Below are 24,002 nucleotides of genomic sequence, written 5' to 3'. Positions count from 1 at the left end.
GTTGCCGACTCCAAATGGATTGAAGCTCTCGTGGTGCCATCCTCATCCTCTGCTGTAACAATTGAAGTTCTGCGTACCATGTTCACGCAACATGGTATTCCAAACTCCATTGTATCAGATAATGGATCGTCATTTACAAGTTCAGAGTTTCAGAACTTTTGTAAAATGAATGGCATGAAGCACTCACGATACATCTGCCCCCTACAAACCTGCCAGTTATGGCCAAGCTGAACGTGCTGTTCAGATCATCGATAAAGGTCTAAGCCGTGTCCAGGAAGACTCCATTCAATCTTGTCTAGTTCGTGTGTTGCTCAATTACCGCACCAGACCACATCAAACCACCGGTCGCTCACCTATCAAGCTTCTGACGGGTCGTGAATCAACAACACGGTCATCATTCGTGCACCCGGACGTAACGGTCAAGGTCAAGAATAACAGGTATCAACAGAAATGTAATCACGAACAAACGTCTGTATACCGCAACTTCCGTATCAACGATCCTGTATACATGTTGAACTCCGGATGTGGAACCAAATGCTTATCTGGCATCATTATCGATAACATTGGTGAGATGATGTTTATTGTGAAGTTGTGTAACCGTAGATGCATGCATTAGCATAACTACTGATACATCTCAACCTGGATGTTTCTCGCTGCGCCTGGATATTTCTCGCTGCGCCTGGATGTTTCTCGCTGCGCCTGGATGTTTCTCGCTGCGCCTGGATGTTTCTCGCTACACCTGGATGTTTCTCGCTACACCTGGATGTTTCTCGCTACGCCTGGATGTTTCTCGCTGCGCCTGGATGTTTCTCCCTGCGCCTGGATGTTTCTCGCTGCGCCTGGATGTTTCTCGCTACACCTGGATGTTTCTCGCTACACCTGGATGTTTCTCGCTACGCCTGGATGTTTCTCGCTGCGCCTGGATGTTTCTCCCTGCGCCTGGATGTTTCTCCCTGCGCCTGGATGTTTCTCGCTGCGCCTGGATGTTTCTCGCTGCGCCTGGATGTTTCTCGCTGCGCCTGGATGTTTCTCGCTGCGCCTGGATGTTTCTCCCTGCGCCTGGATGTTTCTCGCTGCGCCTGGATGTTTCTCGCTGCGCCTGGATGTTTCTCGCTGCGCCTGGATGTTTCTCGCTGCGCCTGGATGTTTCTCACTGCGCTTGGATGTTTCTCGCTGCACCTGGATGTTTCTCGCTGCGCCTGGATGTTTCTCGCTGCGCCTGGATGTTTCTCGCTGCGCCTGGATGTTTCTCACTGCACCTGGATGTTTCTCGCTGCGCCTGGATGTTTCTTGCTGCGCCTGGATGTTTCTCGCTACACCTGGATGTTTCTCACTGCACCTGGATGTTTCTCGCTGCACCTGGATGTTTCTCGCTCCACCTGGATGTCTTCGCTGAGCCTGGATGTTTCTCATTGCATCTGGATCCTGCTGGCTAGAATCGCTTCCTGGCAGGCACATTGGATTACACATTCATGCATCCCTGGTCAGCGATTTAAAGCACGTATAGAGATCAACAAAGGAGTCAATTAAAAGATTAATGCGGGAGGAATTGGCAGGGGGGCGGGAAGTCGGATTGAGACCCAAAACAAAATGGCTTGGTGACCTTTAACCTCGTCTAAACATACCCTGACACGTTACGTCTCACTCATACACAAGCACAGGACGTTTTATGTTGAACATTTAAGGATGAAATAACTTCACTACCTTACCCCCTTTCAACCCCATCATATTCCCGCAGCAATGTATGGCAACACTTTATGGGATCATATTATAGTTTACCATGATAAAACCTAAATAGGGGGTTTAAAGTCATTTCCTCACAGTTCATACTTCAAAGCACACGAGCTGCCACTTGTCGCCATCTCCGCGAGGGTAGATCCAGGTATACAATGTGTAATGTATCAGGCAGGGAAAGCAGTTTGAATGCGCCATCAATCATTTATTGTGCTACACACACACACACGCACACGCACACGCACACGCACACGCACGCACACGCACACACACGCACACACACACACACACACACACGCACACACACGCACGCACGCACACGCACGCACGCGCACGCACGCACACGCACGCACGCGCACGCACACGCACGCACGCACACACACACACACACACCTCAGAACCATCCATGAGCCCGGCCTCGTCGTGCACCGCCATGTTCCCGCTTCCAGTTCATCTGATCCTTGAACACGTGACACAATGCAAGATTGGTGAAGGAGTCACGTGACCCCCTCAAATGCGATAATCATTCAAAAACCGAAAATAGTACGTAAACAACCCATTTATCGATTTAAAAGTAATTTTACTGCTCCTTTCATAACATCACTGTCAAGGGTGAAAAAAGAGTTTGGGGAAAAAAAAAAGTTGCCATCTTAGCTAACTTCACCAAATATACACCTCCAAATAAACACTCCAAATATACATCCCATAGTTTAAACGAACCGAGTATAAACATGGTGATTTTATTTTTGATCATAGACGTTTGATTAATTCAATCATAGATGTCTCACCTCAAATGAGCAATTTATTGTAGTGTGTATGAGATCAAATACAAAAAATAGCAATAGCTCATCCGGTTTTTTTTTAAGGAAGAAGGCCCTTTTTATCTGTTGTTGTTGTTTTTTTTCTTTTTTCAAAATGGCCGCCTGCTTTTGGTACCTGACAAATCATGTACCAACACACCAGGTTTTTTACCTCCCCACCCCACCCTGTCTTCTCCCCCCCCCCCAAAAAAAAATTACATGAGTCATGCACCAGACATGTCAGTTTTTTTTACCCCCAAACAACTAAGAAGTAAGCTAAAGAAATATATACCAATAAAAGGGTGTGTGTGTGTGTGTGTGTGTGTGTCACACACTTCTCCCTCCTGCAGTGAATAGCAATGTTTGGTGAGGTGTTACTCACCCCACCTCCCCCTTACTCCCCCACCTCTATTTTTTTTTTTTTTTTTCTCTCTCTCTCTCTCTCTCTCTCTCTCTCTCTCTCTCTCTCTCTCTCTCTCTCTCTCTCTCTCTCTCTCTCTCTCTCTCTCTCTCTCTCTCTCTCTCTCTCTCTCTCTCTCTCTCTCTCTCTCTCTCTCTCTCTCTCTCTCTCTCTCTCTCTCTCTCTCTCTCTCTCTCTCTCTCTCTCTCTCTCTCTCTCTCTCTCTCTCTCTCTCTCTCTCTCTCTCTCTCTCTCTCTCTCTCTCTCTCTCTCTCTCTCTCTCTCTCTCGTATACTGTATAATAAATGTAAGGTGAAAGACAAAAAGTCCACACTTCATGCATATTTAAATTATTGGCTCTGCCATCTTTCCAGACAAATCAACAGTAAACATTTAATACACAGATTTACAGATGTGAAGTCACCAGCACTCCCTGGTACAACTCCCCACGAGCAAAATCAAAGAGGGAACATCACATAGCAAGTGCTCTCTGTGCTGCGGTTCAGTAGAAGCTATAAAAACTCAGTATCGATATCTGGGAAATGATCCATCCAAAGAATTGCGCTAGAGTCAACACGAAAATTTGGATTTTGAAGTGGTGCAATCCGCTTCAATATATGGTATGTCCTTTCTTCCAGCCATCTGTAAAAATGAAGAAGAATCTTTCCAACCCACCATGTTTCATTCGTTAATATTTGTTTAGTTTTTCTTGTGTTGTTGTTTAGTTTTTTTTTCATGTTAATATTTAGTTTGCATCAGGACAGTAAGGTCACCCTGCCTATTAGGTGACTAACTGTCAGTCAAACACGGGGCTACTTTTTAAGCAGTACAGCCGCTTCACTGCAGCGTTTCCTTCAAACATTGGTGAGATTGATTTATTTTCAGGATGTTTGACAAAATAACAAATAATTTTTATCTTGCCAAAACGAAGTTTTTGCAAGATATGTTAGTCATTTGTATGTTTTTTTTTCTTTGTTTGTCTGTAATCACGTATAAAAAATTCTGCAGAGCACAGTTATCATTGGAAATTTTTGTAACTTCGCATATCAGAGACCTATAGAGGTCCCTTTCAGCGCATAAAATTTTGAAGGTCAAGGTCAAAGGTCAAGGTCACTTTGTCGCAAATCAGGGGAGTCGACGAAACCCTTATTTTTTGAGTAATTTTGATCGGATCGTCTTCAAACTTCATGGGAATATAGTTCATGGTCTGGCACTCAGCTGATTAATTTTTGGTGGCGATTGGCCTTGACCTTCATGGTTAGCGCCTGAGGTCAAACATATTTGACCCCAAGGTCAAATTTTCAAGTTTTAGGAACCATATTGTGTAGTACCTCAAATTGAACACCTCGATGAGTGCTTTCTAGATATGTCAAGCTTGAGACATTATGACGTCATTTGGTGACGTTATGAGGCAAAAGCATATTTTTCATGGTTACTCTGTAGAACGATTCTCATCGGAATCTCTCGTAGGCAGATATTCCTCAAGGAGTCGCTCCTGGTGGATAGCAGCTCTGTTCACCTCAGTGTGACCTTAAAGAAGTCACACGTGGTCACCTTTTGGCAAGATACGGGTCACCCTGTGGGTGACATTGGTTTATTTTTATGTTGAAAAAATAATAATAAAAAATTACCCCCATGTGGGGGTGACGGTCATCTCTATAATCTTTTTTACTATCATAATCGATGAACCGTTGCCAGATATCTCCTAAAATGACAGACTGGATAGGTTTTGAAAATGGCGACTTTCACAACTTTCGTGACCTCGTGACCTTGACCCTGACCTCGAATCCGGGAAGAAATATGTCGTTGGGTATCACTCATCGACCTCTACCCACAGACCAAATTTCATCAAGATCGGAAGTAAAAAGTTTTCCTTGTACCGGGAGGTGTTTTTGACCGTCTTCCAGGTTACGTGGCTGCCAAACGGGACGGAAATTCAAAAATCTGTCTGGTTAGATACAAGATAATATTTTTTACTATCATAATCAATAAACAGTTGCCGAATATCTTGTAGAATGGCAGACTACATAGGTTTTGAAAATGGCGATTTTTATAACTTACATGACCTCGTGAACTTGACCCTGACCTTGAACCTGGACAAAAGTTATATCGTTGTGCAACACTCATCGACCTCTACCCACTTACTAAGTTTCATCAAGATCGGAAAGAAAAATTGTTGACGGACGGACATTTGGTCCGGCTTTATTACGTCATCTCAGTAGAGATGACCTAAAAAAGGAGGCGGGTTCAAAAAAGGAAGCGGGTGGGGACGATCAATTGGTATTTTAAATATATATATATATATATATATATATATATATATATATATATATATATATATATATATATATATATATATGTTGGCCTTATTGGTAGAAACGGGAATTCAGTGTAAAAATTGAGTGCGGAGATATCGTTGTGGGTAGAGCCAGTAACCTCAGTAACCATTAAATTTTTCGATTGTCAAATGGTTTCTGGTCACCATCACAGAAATATTCAATCACAGGTGAGATATATTTAATTTAGTGCAGTATTATCAATATCTCCAACCTCATAACGACGTATTATCAAAGGGGCCATTCAAAAATTACTTACCTAACGCGTGAGGGTTGGGGTTTGGAGTGGGGGGGATGTATGTCCAAATGTCATGGAGCTTTACAGGGTACTGGTGGGTGTTTCAGAGCCGTTACAATAATTACAATTACGACCTTTTTCGTTACTTATTAAAACAAGCTATCAAAGGACTTTTGTGACGTTTCTGGGTGAGCCTTTTGTAACCTTGAATGAAGTAAGGTTCTGATGGAGTTTTTCTCTGTTAGCCATGGCTTTGCTGGGAGATCTCACTGTAAGCTGATTGATCGAAGAAAGATGTGATGCCACCTCCCAGAGAAGAAGAAGAAGAAGAAGAAGAAGAAGAAGAAGAAGAAGAAGTAGAAGAAGTAGAAGAAGAAGAAGAAGAAGAAGAAGAAGTAGAAGAAGTAGAAGAAGTAGAAGAAGTAGAAGAAGTAGAAGAAGTAAAAGAAGTAAAAGAAGTAAAAGAAGTAAAAGAAGTAAAAGAAGTAAAAGAAGTAGAAGAAGTAGAAGAAGTAGAAGAAGTAAAAGAAGTAGAATAAGTAGAAGTAGAAGAAGAAGGCGGAGGAAGAAGAGGCTGCAACAGGAAAATAGGTTGTCCATCTCTATATCCTGTATAAAAGCGAAATGTTTTTGTTTGTGACCTTACTGCTTTGAGATTCCAAGGATAATCATTACAAAACTTTCCACGATCAGATTTTTAACCACGATGCACATTAATAGGTCTTTTAAACAGTCATGATGAGGGCATTTAGCTCATTACCTTCGCATTCTGCGAAAGGTTATGTTTTGGTCGGCGTGTATTTATTTATTTATTTATTTATTTGTAATCTTGTGATTCGTATAACTCAAAAAGTATTAAACCGAATTGCATGAAATTTGGTGGGATGATTGGTTATTAGTCAGGAAGCATTCGATTCGATTTTGGGATCGTTCGGGTCAAAGGTCAAGGTCACGAAAAGGTCAAAATCGTCTTTTTACGATAACACGGTCAATTTTTATTCAATTTGCATGCAACTAACGCCAAAATGTTCAGAATTCAACGCCTCATCTTGTGTTATGCAATATGACACAATGACGCCCATAGTCTTGTTACCGGTTAGGGGTCAAAGGTCAGGGGGGTCACGACCTTGAAAAATATGCGGTTTTTGTCGTAACACGGTCAATTCTTGTCCACTTTACATGAACCCAGCACCAAAATGTTCAGAATTTAATGCCCAATCTTGTGACACAATGACGTCATAACACATGTCACCAGTTGGGGTAAAATGTCGGGGGGGGGGTCACGCCCTTGAAAAATATGCGGTTTTCGGCATAACTCAGTCAATTCTTATTCGATTTGCATGAAACCAGCATCAAACGAGATTACCTTCTCTTGTTGAAACGTTGTATTCACCGAGCTTGCGAGTGATGACTCGCCAAAACGACTTGAGTTGATTGTTGTTTAGTCCGTAGCCCCCGAAAGTCGGGGGGGGTCATGACATTATAGATATGTGGTTTGTGTCATAAGACCATTCATATGAAACCAGTTCCCCACACTCATACCAAGAACAAAAAAGTAGTGGCGGCGAAGGTATGCGCTCTATGAGTGCCCGTTCTAGTTATTGCCATGTTGCACACCAGAATTTACTCACTAACGTGAGATAATTTCTTTACTGCAGCTTCACTCCTTTACACACTGTACATCCTGTAGACCCACTTTGACCCTTTACACCTCTTAGACTCTTCAATACCCATTTAGACCCTGGTAAGACCTTTTCGACCCCTTAACACCCATTTGGGCCCTTTTGAGACGTTTAGAACTTATTCGACCCTTTCAACACTTTTTAGAGCTGTAGAACTTTTAAGACCATTTGGACAATTTGGGACTATTTTGACATTTCAGACCACTTTTGCTCTTTCGATCCAAATAGATAATAGGCCAAATTAACTATACTTTCGACTATAGAGTCTATAGTCGACTACTTATCTATAGTATAGACTACTTGTTTTCCGAATCACCCCTTCCAATTTTCTTTCCTGTATCATATCTCGATCTTTAAATTCAACATTGTTCCAGGAACCTGATAATCCTTAAAACGGTCCTATCCTTCACCCCACTTAGCATCTCATCTGTTTATTTTTCTTGGACAATTGTTGAACCTGCATTCTTGCTACAATGGATACTCTCCCACAAAAGAGGCAAGCCCTCAATGTCAGACATGAGATCACGGTAGTCTCTGGGCATATTTTGTGCTTTTGATTCAGTCTGGCATCCCTCCTTTCTCTCAAAACTGTCCGCCTATGGCATCTAATGGTCCACTCCACACATGGCTTCCCAACTTTCTCTACTCTCGTAGCCAACGTGTGGCGCTCAACGGAATCCTTTCATCTCCTCTCCATGTCAAGGCTGGTGTGCCCCTAGACAGTGTCCTGGGCCCAGTCATATTCCTGATCTTCATAAATGATCTCTCTAACTCCCTGGAAAATCCTCTATTTGCTGATGTCTTCACCCTCTGCCATGACATCCCTTATCCTTCAGACAGGCAGACTGCAGCCTCTTCCCTCTCTTAAGACCTTGACAAAATTACAAGCTGGTCAAACACTTGGAATATGTCTTTCAATCCCAAAAATTCTCATACTCTCACTGTCTCTCTCCAAAACGACCATCTGGCAAACCCTCCTATCTACTTTATTCACAATCTTCTTGAGGAAGTTCAGTTATTCAAACTCCTGGATCAGCCATGATTTTTCTCGAGCAAGCCACATTTCAAGTTTGGCCTCCAAAGCCGGCCACCAACTCGGCATCTTCCATCGTAAAAACTCCTTCCTTGCCAGACCTGAACACCTATCCACCTACAAGGCAATCATCTGCAACTTGATGGAATATTGCTCTCCCATCTGGGCTAGCTCCCCTGTCTCACATCTTGCTCAGCTTGATGCTGTGGAAACCAAGGCCTTCAAGATCATTCCTCTCTCCCATGCTGAAGCTGAGTCGATCACTTCACCCTCATAGACAGATTGGTGGTCTCTCTGTCTTCTACAGTTTCCTTCACCCTCTGCTCTTTCCATGCTAGCAGAGCTCACACAATCCACCATCAACCCCATCCTGATTTTTAAAAATACCTAAATCCAGGATTACTGCTCACCTCCACTCATTTGTTCCTCTTTTTACCACTTATGGAATTAACTTCCACATTCTCTTCAATCTCATTCTTCCCTCCAGGTCCTCAAGACAGCTGTTCACCACCATCTCAGATCATCTCCAATCCTATACCATGATCTTTTCTACCTTCGTTAACCCCTACCAAATCCCTCCTTCCAATTTTCCAGTTTTCCCTCTTTAGAGTTTACTTCTGTATCCATTTGTCCACCCATCCTGTTTTTGTCTGGAACATCCTGATCCATTCACTGTACTAGCTCTTCCATGAGCCTCAACTATAGACACAAAAAAAAATGCAATACAATCAAGCATACGACATTACCCACCAAGAAGAGCATAGAGTCTGTTGATGAGGCTACAGATGTGAGATCAGCATGCATGCCTATCATCCGAAAATTAGCTGAAGATACCGCGCATCTTCCAAATTATTGAGAGATACCAGACTTGTGAACTGCACACCTGCACACCGACTGGTTTTGCATTAATGTTCTGAATTAGGAAAGAGAAAGTACATGTCTGTTCCCTTCATTGAGAACCCGTATGGTCCGTCAAATAATCTAACCACAGACTCCATGTTAATTTCGATATGTTTAATGTTCCAAAGGATTACTTCAGACAATCCGATTAATGCCCCCACCATTCAGCCACTAAATAACATAATGAACATATTGGGCAGGCACAACCAGTTTCAGCTATCAAAACACATTTAAGGCAATTTCATTTCTACATGAGGCTTGTGTAACTACAAAAGTTAAGGTAGCTATTGACAAGCCTAAGTCGAAGACATTCCACAGATATACTCAATGGGACTGACAGACTGAGAGTGGAGGATTTCAGTGGTCATGAAGGATTTGTGACATCACTAATGTCATGTTCCTGCACAATATGAATACGATGGATGGTGCCATTGCTACCCTTAAACATCCTAGCTCAAACTTAACTATGAAACGGATATGAAGATTACCAAATATAACGTGGAAGTGGCACAGGAGATTAATCTGGACTGCAATTGAAAGAAGAAACTCGAAAAATGTGGACAATGTTCTTCAAAATATGGCATCACTGGCATCTGCTTGTTACAAAGGCAACTTGTAAAAATGTAGCTTAGTATGGGTGCTTAAGCTCATCAATCTTTTTTTTATTTATTGAAGATCAGAAGAATTGTTTGATTACACGATGATCAATGATGAACGATCGGAAGACTTGTTGGACCAAACGGTGATTATGTAGATGATGAAAAATTAATGCAACTGAAGAAAGGGCATGTTGTTACTTACGAAATCTAAAGATTTCGTAAGTATATTGATGACTTCCGTCATCTGTTTGTGTGTTTCTTTGTTTGTGTGTGTGTGTGTTTGTTTGGAGGCATGATAACTTGAGAACGGAAGAAGCTACCAATGTCAAATTACACCATGTGATTCAGGAGGGTGATGGCTAGCACTGATTAGATTTTGGTCAAAATCGGTCAAAGGTCAAGGTCACAGTGGGGTCAAACATTCGATTTTTGATGGTTTGGTACAGAATCATCCTAGAAACTTCTGGTTTGCGTCGCTACCTTCTCGAGAGGCAGCTTTTATTAGACAAGGTCAGAGGTCAAGTTGACGATTTCATAAGTACCAGTCTGTGACTGCTTGTTTGTTTGTTTTTCATTTATTTCATGATTATTTTTAATTTTTTGTGTGTTTGTGTTTGTGTTTGCTTTTGTGTGTGTGATAGAATTGTTAGGAACAGTTGTGTTTGAAAAGACAAGATGTGTGTATGTGTGTGTACGTGCAAGTTACTGTTGTTGTCGATCTCCACATGTGGATGGGTTTCATCAGGAGATGAAACAGAGACCTACCAGGTCTCACAGTATCCACCTCCGTGTGTGTGTGTGTGTGTGTGTGTGTGTGTGTGTGTGTGTGTGTGTGTGTGTGTGTGTGTGTGTGTGTGTGTGTGTGTGTGATTGGTATCTACATATGCGGATTTCAGAATGTGGAATGGAGTCCTCCCAGGGTAGGCTCAATGTATCCACATTTATTTCGGTAAGGGGTCACGATTCATGGACCAAGCTGTGAAGTTTCTGTCATCAAAGTTTTGTGCTGAGGGCTCTCTTCAGGATTGTCACTGAGCCCTGGACAGCTTCCAACTGTGGTTCATTTATCGTCATATTCCAAGGGATGGTTTTTAATATCTCTGGAAGGTTCTTCCTCATCATTCCTGTAACACCAACTATCAATGGAACAACTTTGGCATTCGTCATCTTCCAGGGTTTTTCACTTCATTCTGGAGGTTATGGTACTATGTCATTTTCTTGATTTCTGCATTGTTTAGTCCAAAATCACTGGTATTAACACCTCAATTATCAATGCCTTCTTCTCTTTTTTGTAGCTAAGTATGAGATATGGTCGTAATGCTTTGTTTTCGATGTCCACGCTCGAAGAGATCATTGGGTTTTACTTGAGCAGGAGGTACTTCCATGTTTTCAGTGAGTGTTTTGGTTCATGTTCCCACAAATACTCTGGAACTGGGATATCAAAGTTTTTGCAGATATGCCAGCGGATTATGTTACAAACTCAATTGTGTCATTGTGTGTACAGCTAGACTGATTTGAGTTTTTGGGGTTTTTTGTGGTCGGTCATTAAAGGTCTCATGACACCCAAAAGTACTGAAATTGCATATATATATATATATATATATATATATATATATATATATATATATATATATATATATATATATGAATATATATATATATATATATGAATATATATATATATGAATATATATATATATATATGAGCCTGGTGTTGGCGCAGTGGTTAGGGCAGCGGCTTGGGATCCAAGAGGTCCTGAGTTCAAGCCCCGTTGAGCCACTGAATTAATACACCAGGGGGTTGACTCAGCCTGTCATCCTTCCGAGGTCGGCGAAATGAGTACCAGTATACTGGGCCAGTATATACCCCGGTTAAAAAATAGGTGTACCATATCCCTGTGTCGTAAGAGGCGACCAGGGTTGCGTCAAGAAGGGCATCCGGCGTAAAACATGGGCCAAATCACGATGCGGATAATACGGATGATCCGCTGTGGCGACCCCTCACGGGAGCAGCCGAAAGAAGAAGAAGAAGAGATATATACATATATATATATATATATATATATATATATATATATATATATATATATATATATATATATGTGCTTGTGTGTCCGATAGGAGTTTTTCATCGTGATTTCAGATCTGACAATGTTTTTTCACAATACTCGTTCTGTAAAATGTAAAATTTAAAAAACAAACCTCTTCAGGAACGCCCCTAAAAATTCTGCGAAATCTACTGAAAGGGGCGTAACCCACATGACGTCAACTGCAGGATGACAAAGGCTGCACGTAAATTACTCGGGTTGGTGGTCTACGTGATTCTATTGGCTTCCTGTGTGTTTCCACATTTGATTGGTCGAGTCAATTGTTTCGTTCATTTCTGCTTTAAAAAAAAATCAAACATTTGGTTTTGAATAATGGATGGCATGGACTTTGATTTGTCTGGTAACGACAGTGAGTGTGAGAGAAATGAAGGATTTTGGTCTGAATCACATGGAGAATTGTCGGATAACGTAGTCGCGGGAGGTGAAGTGCAGGCAGCTGGAAATGAATTACGGCATTACCAGTTCGAGCCCGAAGCAGGACAAGCAGAGGAAAATGGCGATGAAATTCCCATAGTTCATGATGATCGGGAGGACATCGAAGGAAGACTTGGCAATAACAACTGGTTAGACTAAATCCTATTCATAATTCAATAATGTAAATTCGACTTGCATACTGCTCGATATCAGAAATATTTTAGTGAGGTGACATGACCAGCGCAGCGCAGCGCAGCGGACATGTTGCACCGCGGCGAATGAATCACAAGCAAGGCCAGCGTATGTCATCAGCCGTATCTCTCTGCGCATAAAACGAAGCAATCTCGCTGTCCGGATACGATGAAAACTTGTGTGTAGAACACACCTTGTGACACAATTGTCTCGAGTAGTCCAATAAATCTGACGTTCTGTTGCATTTTTATTTATTTTATTCCTACTGTCGTCATGTTGCTCCAGTAGAAAACGATGAAGAAAAGAGAATAATAAAAGAAAGCTACAGCACGTCAGATTTATCGGACTAGTCGGACGGACGACGGATTTATCGGACTAGTCTGGACTCTAGAGTTGACAAGTAACTTGTATTAGCATGCACACAATGTATAAGTCAATGCGTAAGAGTCCCGAGGATATGAGGCCGTGTAATCGGACAGATAAATTTGTCTTTCATAGTTGTGCCAACATATTTTTCCCTGTTCATTTATTACAGCATTTTGGCGAAATGTTAATGAATAGCAAGCCAATGGAAGCAGTACCTTCACTTTAGAATAAACCCATGCATGTCGAGTGCAGCCACACCTGGCTTGCATGTATGTGGAATCGTACCTTTCCCAGCAGGCTGGTTTCAACGAACAATTCAATAAGCTGCAAAATGTGGGTGCAGGTTTTTCACATTGTTTGATGTTAAAATTATCTCCTTGCACCTTGAAATGATGCAATATTAATATTTAGTGTTGGCTGCTCTTAAAGCATCCTTATTCTGGACATTTCCATCTGTCTGTCTGTCCACGAAACTTTGGTCAAGCTGAGGGGCTAAACCACTCAACCGATTCCAATGAAATTTGGTAGGTAGGAGCAATATTTCTCGGAACCGTGTGCTTTCGACTATGGGACCCCGGGCCCTAGCAACGGCATAGCAACGGCCCTTAAAGTGGTCAAAAATCTAAAAAAATCCCCCAAAAATATATCGAAAAATCGAAGCTTAGAGTTCTGTGCGCAATCTATCTAGCTCCCTTCATGCCAATTTGCAGCCCTAACAAAAAAATATTTGTAGGAGGAGATAGGTTTTGGGCGAGTACATGTCGAACATTTCAGAAATGGTTAATTGCGAATATCTCTAAGAGAAAGAGTCTAATTTTGATGAAACTTGGGTGAAATGTGTACAATGTGGCTAGCATGTACACAAAAATGAATGGTTGCTATGCACACCTCCGTTGCTTAGCAACAGCTAAAATACTTTATCGTACATCGTACACTTATTGTGGACTGTACAAAAAAAAATCAATACCTCCGAAACTGGACCTCCGAGGGACCTGTTTTTTTTTGTGCCCAAGGAGAATGTCTTACAGCATCATATAAAAAAATAAAATCTTTAGCGAATAGATAAATGGAATTACCAGGGCTGCCATTTGTTAGAGTCTCTTTGGAAACCTGCCTGAAATTTCACAAGGCGGGTTTCTGGGCGCAAACTAAGAGGGCTGTGATAATCATGTTTATTGTGCTAAATTGATTGATAGCATGTACATGAATATCGGCTAGTCGCGTCGGCCAGCTTTCCATCTAGAGCGAGCAGCCATGTCGCCTACCGGCTTGTTTTACTTGTATGTCCCTGTAAGTTTCTTTTTTTAATGGAAAGGTTCAACAGTCACATTTAATATTATGTGGACATGGTATAGCCCTTTATTGTGCATACATGTATTTGATTTGTACACGACTACGACAAGGTAGTAAAGGGATAAATAATTGCCTCGTGATTGTTGTGCATACACGGCTCAGAAGCAGAATTTCTTTTCCGCGAAACAATCACAGGAATTAAGACTATCAGTGAGATAGCAAACACATCTGCACAATGCATTTGTACGTACTTTATATGGTGCGCGACATGCGCGACATCGAGTCAATCCACTCTGTGCGAGTCGCGTTCTGCAGATGACGTGAAGGCTGCGGTTCGTTGAAGTCAACTTTTTAAAGGGGCGGGGCATAGCAAGTTGTGAAAAGCACCAGAAATGTTCGAAATATTGGTCTAATAATCCCATTTTTGATTTAAAAAAGAAACATGGGTGATTTCTTCACTTGGACAGTCAAGCTAATATATACATAACCAGAAAGTTTTGAGTGTCATGGGACCTTTAAGCATAACATACCATTCTCTTTCCTAACCCAACTTCCAGTCTTCACCGTTCCATTTTTTTCCTCCCCCACTCCACATATATATATATATATATATATATATATATATATATATATATATATATATATATATATATATATATATATATCTCTCTCTCTCTCTCTCTCTCTCTCTCTCTCTCTCTCTCTCTCTCTCTCTCTCTCTCTCTCTCTCTCTCTCTCTCTCTCTCTCTCTCTCTCTCTCTCTCTCTCTCTCTCTCTCTCTCTCTCTCTCTCGCAGTATATAGCAACATTTGGTGACGCATCGCTCTCTCTCCCCCGCCCCCCATCATCACTCTTCCCCCTTCCTAGCTACCCCCTCCCTCCTGCCTCTGTCCTCTCCTCTCCCTGCCTTCCCTCCAACCTGTCCCCTCCCTTCCATCCTGTCCCATCCCTTCCATCCTGTCCCCTGCCTTTCATCCTGTCCCCTCCCTTCCCTTTCCCTCCATCCGGTCCCCTCCCCTCCTTCCTGTCTCTTCCCCTCCATGCCCTCCCCTCCTCCCTCCTCTCTCCCCTCCCTCCCTCTTCTCTCCCCTCCCTTCTCTCCCCCCTCCCCTCTTCTCCTCGCTTTCCCACGACTCCCTCCTCCCTCTACCCCCCCAAATGTCCCTGTCAGCGAAGCGACGGGTTGTATTTGCTGATATCTAATACTAGCAGGGTATGCTTACACATTATAAAGAATAACGAACCATGCTTCCCCATTGTCTCAGCTCACTCACCTGCATTTGATTTTTCTTTTTCTTTTTTCATTTACGGATGCTTTCTGATGGTTCTGTGAATTTTATTGGTGTATCGGCTTTGATATCAGTCAGCAGGCAAAATTAGCTTGCTTCCCCATTGTCTTGAGTCGTTCACCTGCATTTGTTTTTTTTCATTTATATTTTTGATTTATTTATATGTTCATTTACGGATGCTTTCCGACTGTTCTGTGATTTTTTCCTGGTGTGTAAGCATACCTCGTAAGTATATATATATATATATATATATATATATATATATATATATATATATATATATATATATATATATATACATACATATATATACATATATACATATATATATACATATATATATATATATATATACATATATATATATATATATATATATATATATATATATATACATATACATATATATATATATATATATATATATATATATATATACATATATATATATATATATATATATATATGTTTCTATGTATATATATGTATATATGTATATGTATATATATACATATATACATATATATATACATATATACATATATATATACATATATACATATATATATATATATATATATATATATATATATATATATATATACATATATATATATATATATATATATATATATATATATATATATATATATATATATATATATATGTATATATATATATATATATACATATATATATATATATATATATATATATATATATATATATATATATATATATATATATATATATATATATATATATATATACATATATATATATATATATATATATATATATATATATATATATATATATATATATATATATATATATATATATATATATATATATATATATATATATATGTATATACATATATATATATACATATATATATATATATATATATATATATACATATATATATATATATATATATACATATATATATATATATATATATACATATATATATACATATATATATATATATATATATATATATATATATATATATATATATATATATACATATATATATATATACATATATATATATATATATATATACATATATATATATATATATATATATATATATATATATATATATATATATATATATACAAAAGCTGATTCTAACCACTTACTGACTGACTAACTGATATTAAAGTTTGGTACCATTCAGATGACGTAGAAAGCTGAAATGTTTCGTGCCAATGGACAGCGAAGCTGCGACACAAGGAAAAAAATCACAGAACCATTGAAAGCATCCATAAATGAAAATATATATAAATTAAAAAAAAATTCAAGGAAAAAACAAGTGCAGGTGAGCCACCCGAGACAATGGGGAGGTATGGTAATTGTGCATGCTGACAGACATCAAAGCCAATACATTAGAAAAACAAATACACCCGTGCGGGATTGACGGTCATCTCTGCAAGAAAATATATAGCCTCCTGAAGGTAGGGCAGTTTTTGCAAACTTTGAAGTCACGTGACACGAAAACGAAAGCGAAATTCGAAAATCCGTCCTGACCAAATTTAGATATTGTCCCATACATTCATATGCCACAATCAAATTCAACATTGCTTCACAAATGTAGGAGGAGATAGATTTTAAAAATCGTCATTTTCACATTTTTTGCCAACTTGGAAGTCACGTGACACGAAAACGAAAGCGAATATCGAAAATCCGGCCTGACCAAATTTAGATATTGTCCCATAGATTCATATGCCACAATCAAATTCAAGATCGCTTGAGAAATGGCGGAGGAGATAGAATTTCAAAATCGTCATTTTCGCAACTTCAAAGGCCTCATGACCTTGACCTTCGGTGACCTTGAAAGTCATACCATCGTGTACGTCTCATCGACCTCTATCAGTATCACTAATGACCAGATCTCCCGCTTCAACTTCATTGTGAACGGACGGACGGATCGTCACCTCTCCTCTCAACACCAATATTATTAGGTCATGCTCGAAGAGATGACCGAAAAATCACAGAACCATCAGAAAGTGTTCTCAAATGAAAATATAAATAGATGAAAAAAACAAATGCAGGTGAGTGACCTGAGACAATGGGGAAGCACGGTTTGTTATTGCTTACAATGTGTTAGCATACCCCGCCAGTATATATCTCATATATATATATATATATATATATATATATATATATATATATATATATATATATATATATATATATATATAAAGCTCGTTCTGACTCACTCACTCACTCACTCACTCACTCACTCACTGATATTAATGTCCGGTACCTTCCAAGTGATGTAGAAAGCTGAAATTTCGCATGTCGATAGACATCAAAGCCGATACACTGGGAAAAAAAATCACAGAACTGTCGGAAAGCACTGGGATTTGTCCCATTCCCGTATTCCCATCTAAGTCCCATCTGACAAATGCAAGTAGCATTTAATTATGAAGCCAATAAGGAGATAACAGTTGTAACTAGAAGGGCACTCAGTGGCATGCTGCACAATGCCTGATCCAGTAGAGCATATCGGGCCCAATAAATTTTTGAAATATCATGCTCCAGTAGATATCGTTTTTGGACCCATCTCTCAATGGTGAAGAATCACTTTTGAAATTAAATAATTCTCGTATCCGGATTTGATCTTCACCAAAATCAAATCTATTTGGCCTTTTCACACACCCAACCTGTCCATAAAATTTCATCCTGTCCCCATTGGTGGTTGAATGCAGTGACCTGAAATGAAAATCCTCTTCGAATTTTTAGTCAATCGGATGAAAATGGAGGATTTTAGAAATACACCCTTAGTTGTTGACCTTGGGCCTATGTTAACCTTTTGGTCAATGTTTACCACAAAAATAATTGGATGGTTGAATTCATTGGCATGAAACATAAATCGTCTTCAAATTTTAAGTCAATTGGATTAAAATTCAGGTATTTATAAATCTCACCGAAATTGTTGACCTTTGGCCGATGTTGACCTTATAGTCGATGTTTACATCAAAAATAATTGGCTTGTTGAATTCAGTGACGTGTAATATAAATCCTCTTCAAATTTCAAGTCAATCAGATGAAAAATGAGGATTTTAGAAATACCACTGTAGCTGTTGACCTTGGGCCTATATTGACCTTTAGGTCTCCATTGACCTCAAAAATAATTGGCTGGTTGAATTCAGTGACGTGAAGTATAAATCCTCTTCAAATTTCAATTCAATCGGATGAAAATTGAGGAATTTAGAAAACCCACCTAAGTTGTTGAACTTTGGTCTATGTTGACCTTTCGGTCAATGCTGGCCTCAAATATAATTGGATGGTTGAATTCATTGACATGACACATAAATCGTCTTAAAATTTCAAGTCAATCAGATTAAAATTGAGGAATTTATAATACTCACCGAAACTGTGGACCTTTGGCCGATGTTGACCTTATCGTCGATGTTTACCTCAAAAATAATTGGCTAGTTGAATTCAGTGATGTGAAATATAAATCCTCTTCAAATTTCAAGTCGATCGGATGAAAATTGAGGATTTTAGAAATCCCACCGAAGTGGTTGACCTTTTGACCTCGAAAACAACAGGTTTATTATTTATGACAAACTCTACTATGTGGTGAAGTTTCGTGAAGTTCGGTTTAAAATTGTGACCTGTAGGAGACAAACAAACAGACACACAAAATAACAAAATCAACTGACCTATATACTGAAACAATCAACAAAATCTTCGATTTTGCAAATAACAGACAGACAGAGAGGGGTGAAAACATAACTTCCTTCGACCTTCGATGGTGGAGGTAATTAACAAGTAATAAATACATTTTAAGACAAGACAAAGAGCAGAGATTGCAGACACTCGCCAGGACATGTTTTGTGTGCTGTTTTGTGTGTTGTTTTGTGTTGTGTTTGGTGTTGTGTATTTTGTGTGGTGTTTGTGTACTGGTGTGTTACGTCATGAATATAAGACCGAATTAGAAGTGCCACTTTATAACTGCTGGCAATGATGACCAGGTACCAAGATGTCCCGCTTTGATTGGACACCGGACGTTGACCGTGACCCATGCCATTTTTTATGATTATTCATTTTAATTTAGAGAGGGATTAAAATTAATTCAATTCAAATCAAATGGAAGACCAAACAGATACAGTCCTGTAACTTCTACATTGGAGTAATCAGAAGGAACCCAAATGAGCAAAAAGCAAAGATTGTCATCAGGAGGAACCTGGATAGAATTCACATTTCACCTGCTCCTCTACCCTCAAACCCAACCAGACACAACCAAGTGAGCCTTTTTCAAAAAAAAAATAATAATAATGATAAAGAACTCAGATCAAGAAAATAAATAATTCTGGCTGCCAGACCTTGCATCCATTCAGGTTGAAATTGAATGATTGTATTTCCCATGACTACTAGATCATAATTGTGAAGTTTCACATTGATCGATGAAATGGTTGAAGAGAAATTTTTTTAAAGATTTTCGTTCAATCCAGCATGGCTGCCAGACCATGTTACTTATCAATTATTTGTGAACACCCTGGTATCCCCAAGACTTGGGGAGCCGACGTGTGAAGTTTCCCCTCGATTTGTCCAGCCATTCTGGAGAAAAAGATTGGGAAATGGTTTAAGGTAAATCCAATATGCCTGCCAAACCATGTGACATGATGTCATAGGTGGGAACATTTTGTTTCTCATGGATAGGGGTCATAGCTGTAAAGTTTCACCTTGACCTGTTCAGCCGTTTCAGAGAAGATTTTTGAAACAGATATTATATATATATATATATATATATATATATATATATATATATGTATATATGTGTGTATATATATATATATATATGTATATGTATATATATATACATATATATATATATATGTATATATATATATACATACATACATATATGAGCCTGGTGTTGGCGCAGTGGTTAGGGCAGCGGCTTGGGATCCAAAAGGTCCTGAGTTCAAGCCCCATTGGGCCACTGAATTGATACACCAGGGGGTTGACTCAGCCTGTCATCCTTCCGAGGTCGGCGAAATGAGTACCAGTGCACTGGGCCGGTGTATACCCCGGTTAAAATAGGTGTACCATATCCCTGTGTCATAAGAGGCGACCAGGGTTGCGTCAGGAAGGGCATCCGGCATAAAACATGTGCCAAATCACTATGTGGATCATACGGATGATCCGCTGTGGCGACCCCTTAACGGGAGCAGCCGAAAGAAGAAGAAGAAGATATATATATATATATATATATATATATATATATATATATATATATATATATATATATATATATATATATATATATCTGCCATACCACGTGACCGATGACGTCATAAACTTTTTTTCTGTCGATCAATTTATCCCATGATGACCCTCAAAAATTTCCATACTGATTGGATGTAGCATTCTACATAGGCAATTATGACCTCATCATGAAGGCACCTTTGATATCACACATTCCCCATGTGGAATACTTGACATATGCCAAGTTTCAATTTTTTTCCATGGTGCTCATTCAAATATTCAAACGTTTATTTATAAGCGGTTTTTTCATGCTTCATTTTCTCCTCCCATCCACTGAAACGGTTTTAAAGTATATGTATATATATATATATATATATATATATATATATATATATATATATATATATATATATATATATATATATATATATATATACCAGGAGGTTGACTCAGCCTGTCATCCTTCCGAGGTTGGCGAAATGAGTACCAGTGTACTGGGCCTGGTGTATGCCCTGGTTAGAATAGGTGCACCATATCCCTGTGTCGTAAGAGGCGACCAGGGTTGCGTCATCCGGAAGGGCATCCAGTGTAAAACTTGTGCCAAATCATTGTGCGGATCATAACGGATGATCCGCTGTGGCGACGCCTAACGGGAGCAGCCGAAAGAAGAAGATATTGTTACGGCTGTGGAAATTCGCAGATCACCATAAAGGGCCTTAGATCAGTTATGACGATAAGTATATGTGTAGTTAGATTTCCCCACCGTTGTTTAGAGGGCATTTCCGTGTTCACAGGGCTGCGATCCTTTGAGATAGCCGTTTTTCTTTTCTCTGTCTTTATTTTTGACCAATCATCCCCCAACAACCAAATTGCCACCACCAACATCATCCCCAAATAACTACAACTCAAACACCACCACCTTCGCCTCTTTACCTCCACAACTCCACCCCGCAAACCGCTTTACCGCCATTCTCAAACGACGCCCGCCAGCAACCAAATCGCCACCACCAACACCCTTCCCAAACCACCGCAGCAAACTCCCACCACCTTGGCCTTTCTACCGAACGTCGTGCCATGGGTTGTGAATGGTTCCTTTCGTCTCCAAAAGCGGATCAGGAATGATTCACGCCCACTTTTCAGCCATCCAATGACTGAGCATCGGGTGGTGTGGCCCCGCCTCCGAACCTGCTGTGATCCAGAAATTTGTATATACGCCCTCCCTCGGCCTATATAAGCGCGAGCACGGCGCAGCTCGCGGCAGTCAAGTGGCAGTCAAGTGTGTCGGTCGCGGCAGTCAAGTCTGGAGTCGGTGGAGTGGCAGTCTGGAGAGGCGGGAGACGGGGCAGTCAAGTCTGCAGTGTGTCGGTGGAGTGGCAGTAATAAGTAAATGGCTGCAAAATACGTGCTTGTCTGAGTGTGCAATAAATGTGCTTGTTGAACTGTTCCCCGTTTCGTTGCGTCCTTTCCCTTGTTTGAAAGTCCCATCTTGCATCACAGAAGGAATTGGTGGGAGGGGTGTAAGCACCCGGTAAATAATCATGTCCATCGGGGTCGGCGATAACCCGCTTGGTTATCACTGAAGCACGAAACGGACCGCTTAAGCGGTTCGTGTCCTCGGCCGGCCAGCGGCGAGGTACGATCGCCCGGTTAACTACCCGCGCTGGCACTTAGGTAGGTCGAGTTTGGCGAACAACCCTATCCTGCGCGGGTGGCCGATTGGCACGATTGTGGTGGGGTCGAAAGACCCACCCGTGACTAGCTCCTGGCGGTTGTTCCAAGGAGGGTCACGACTAAATTGTCTGTTCCGGTGGGTGACGCGGTCGCGATTTGAGTTACGTGGACGATCACACGCCAGGCGGACCGAAATTCGTAACAATATATATTGTTACGGCTGTGGAAATTCGCAAACCACCATTCAGTACCCTCAGGTGAGATATCTTCATAGGTACATGTGTAGTTAGACCCAAACCCGTTGTATAGAGGGAATTTATGTGATTCATTCGGGCTGCGACACTTTGAGTTAGCTATTTTTTCTGTTCTATCTTTATTTTGAACCAACCACGTCTCAACCGCCATCACACAACAACCACCACGCCAGCCATCGTCACCAACTGCAACCATGCTCCAACCCTCGGACAACAACAACAACGCCAACAGCCATGACCTTTACCTTCACAACTCGCTCCCACATCATCGCATTACCGCCATTCCCAAACGGCACCAAAACCACCAAACCACCACCGAAAACCCTCCACCACCTTCACCTCTCTCCTTCTACGGCCATTCCCGCACCACCTGTAAACACTGGGCATTGGGCTGTCTTGGGCCCGTTCGGCGATTGGTGCCGAACGCACCGAGCCGCGAGCGCAAATAGCGGCCTTTCCGAGGGAAAATTCGGATCAAGAACGCTACACACCCACTTTTCCTCCGTCCAATTAGCAAGCGCGGGGCGGCTTGGCCCCGCCTCCAGGCGCATCTGTGTGAAATCGATATATGCAAATTCTAGGATCAGGGGAGGTTCAAGTCCCCATTTCCTCCGACCAATGGGCGAGCGTGGCTCCGCCCTCGAGGTCATCCTGATCCGAATATTTGCATATTAGCTGCTCCTGCCAGCCTATAAGAAGGCGAGCGCAAGGCGAATGAAGTCAGTCGAGTCAGGTGGCGAAGTCATCGGTGTGGCAGAGAGTTGGGTTCTGCAGTCGGCTGAGAAGAGTTCCGGGAAGAGGCAAAGGAGCTCGGGTCCGAGGTGAGAAGGACGGCGGTTGGCGACGAGGTCGCGGTGTGGGATCGCTCGTCGCGGGACCGAAGCCAGCCAGCAATCTCCCTCCCCCAGGGCATCAACAATTCCCCCCTTTCCCCCGCGCTGAGATAGTGCAAAAGAGGGCCCCGTTCCCACCCCACCCCAAATGTCGTGCCAACAAAACCCGCCAAGGAGCACAGAGTCGGGGCACAGCCACGCGGCCACATCTGCGGCTCACCCGCCAACACGTCACGAGGACGTGGGTAGGGGCCCCCCGGTCTCGCAGACCTGGCCGCTCCTCCAGGTCACGCGCACAATTGGCCTACAGGCCTGTCTGCCCCCTTGTCTATGAGGGTGGCTTCTTTCCTTTGCTTTTGAGTAAATGTGTGTTAGCGCCGTCTGTAAAGTAGAACTGTATAAGTGTTCCCGTGTGTGCGCGTAGTCGGTAGTAACTCTGCGTCGGTGTTACTTTTGTTTTGGTTGCTATATGTGCATTTTGACTGTATGGCTGCATATATATGCTTTCCGTGTGCCAGGAAATAAATGTGCTTTGTGTGAACTGTTTTCCCATTTCGCTTCGTCTTTTCTTCATTGACCCTCCATCCTGCTTCACGTAAAGGGTTCCTAGTGGGCTTAATATGCC

This window comes from Eptatretus burgeri, chromosome 8, assembly GCF_056783735.1.
Source record: "Eptatretus burgeri isolate ZD-2024b chromosome 8, Ebu_testis_v1, whole genome shotgun sequence".
In the NCBI taxonomy this organism is placed as follows: domain Eukaryota; kingdom Metazoa; phylum Chordata; class Myxini; order Myxiniformes; family Myxinidae; genus Eptatretus; species Eptatretus burgeri.
The sequence above is the reverse complement of the archived record's forward strand: the minus strand, read 5'-3'. Positions refer to the sequence as shown.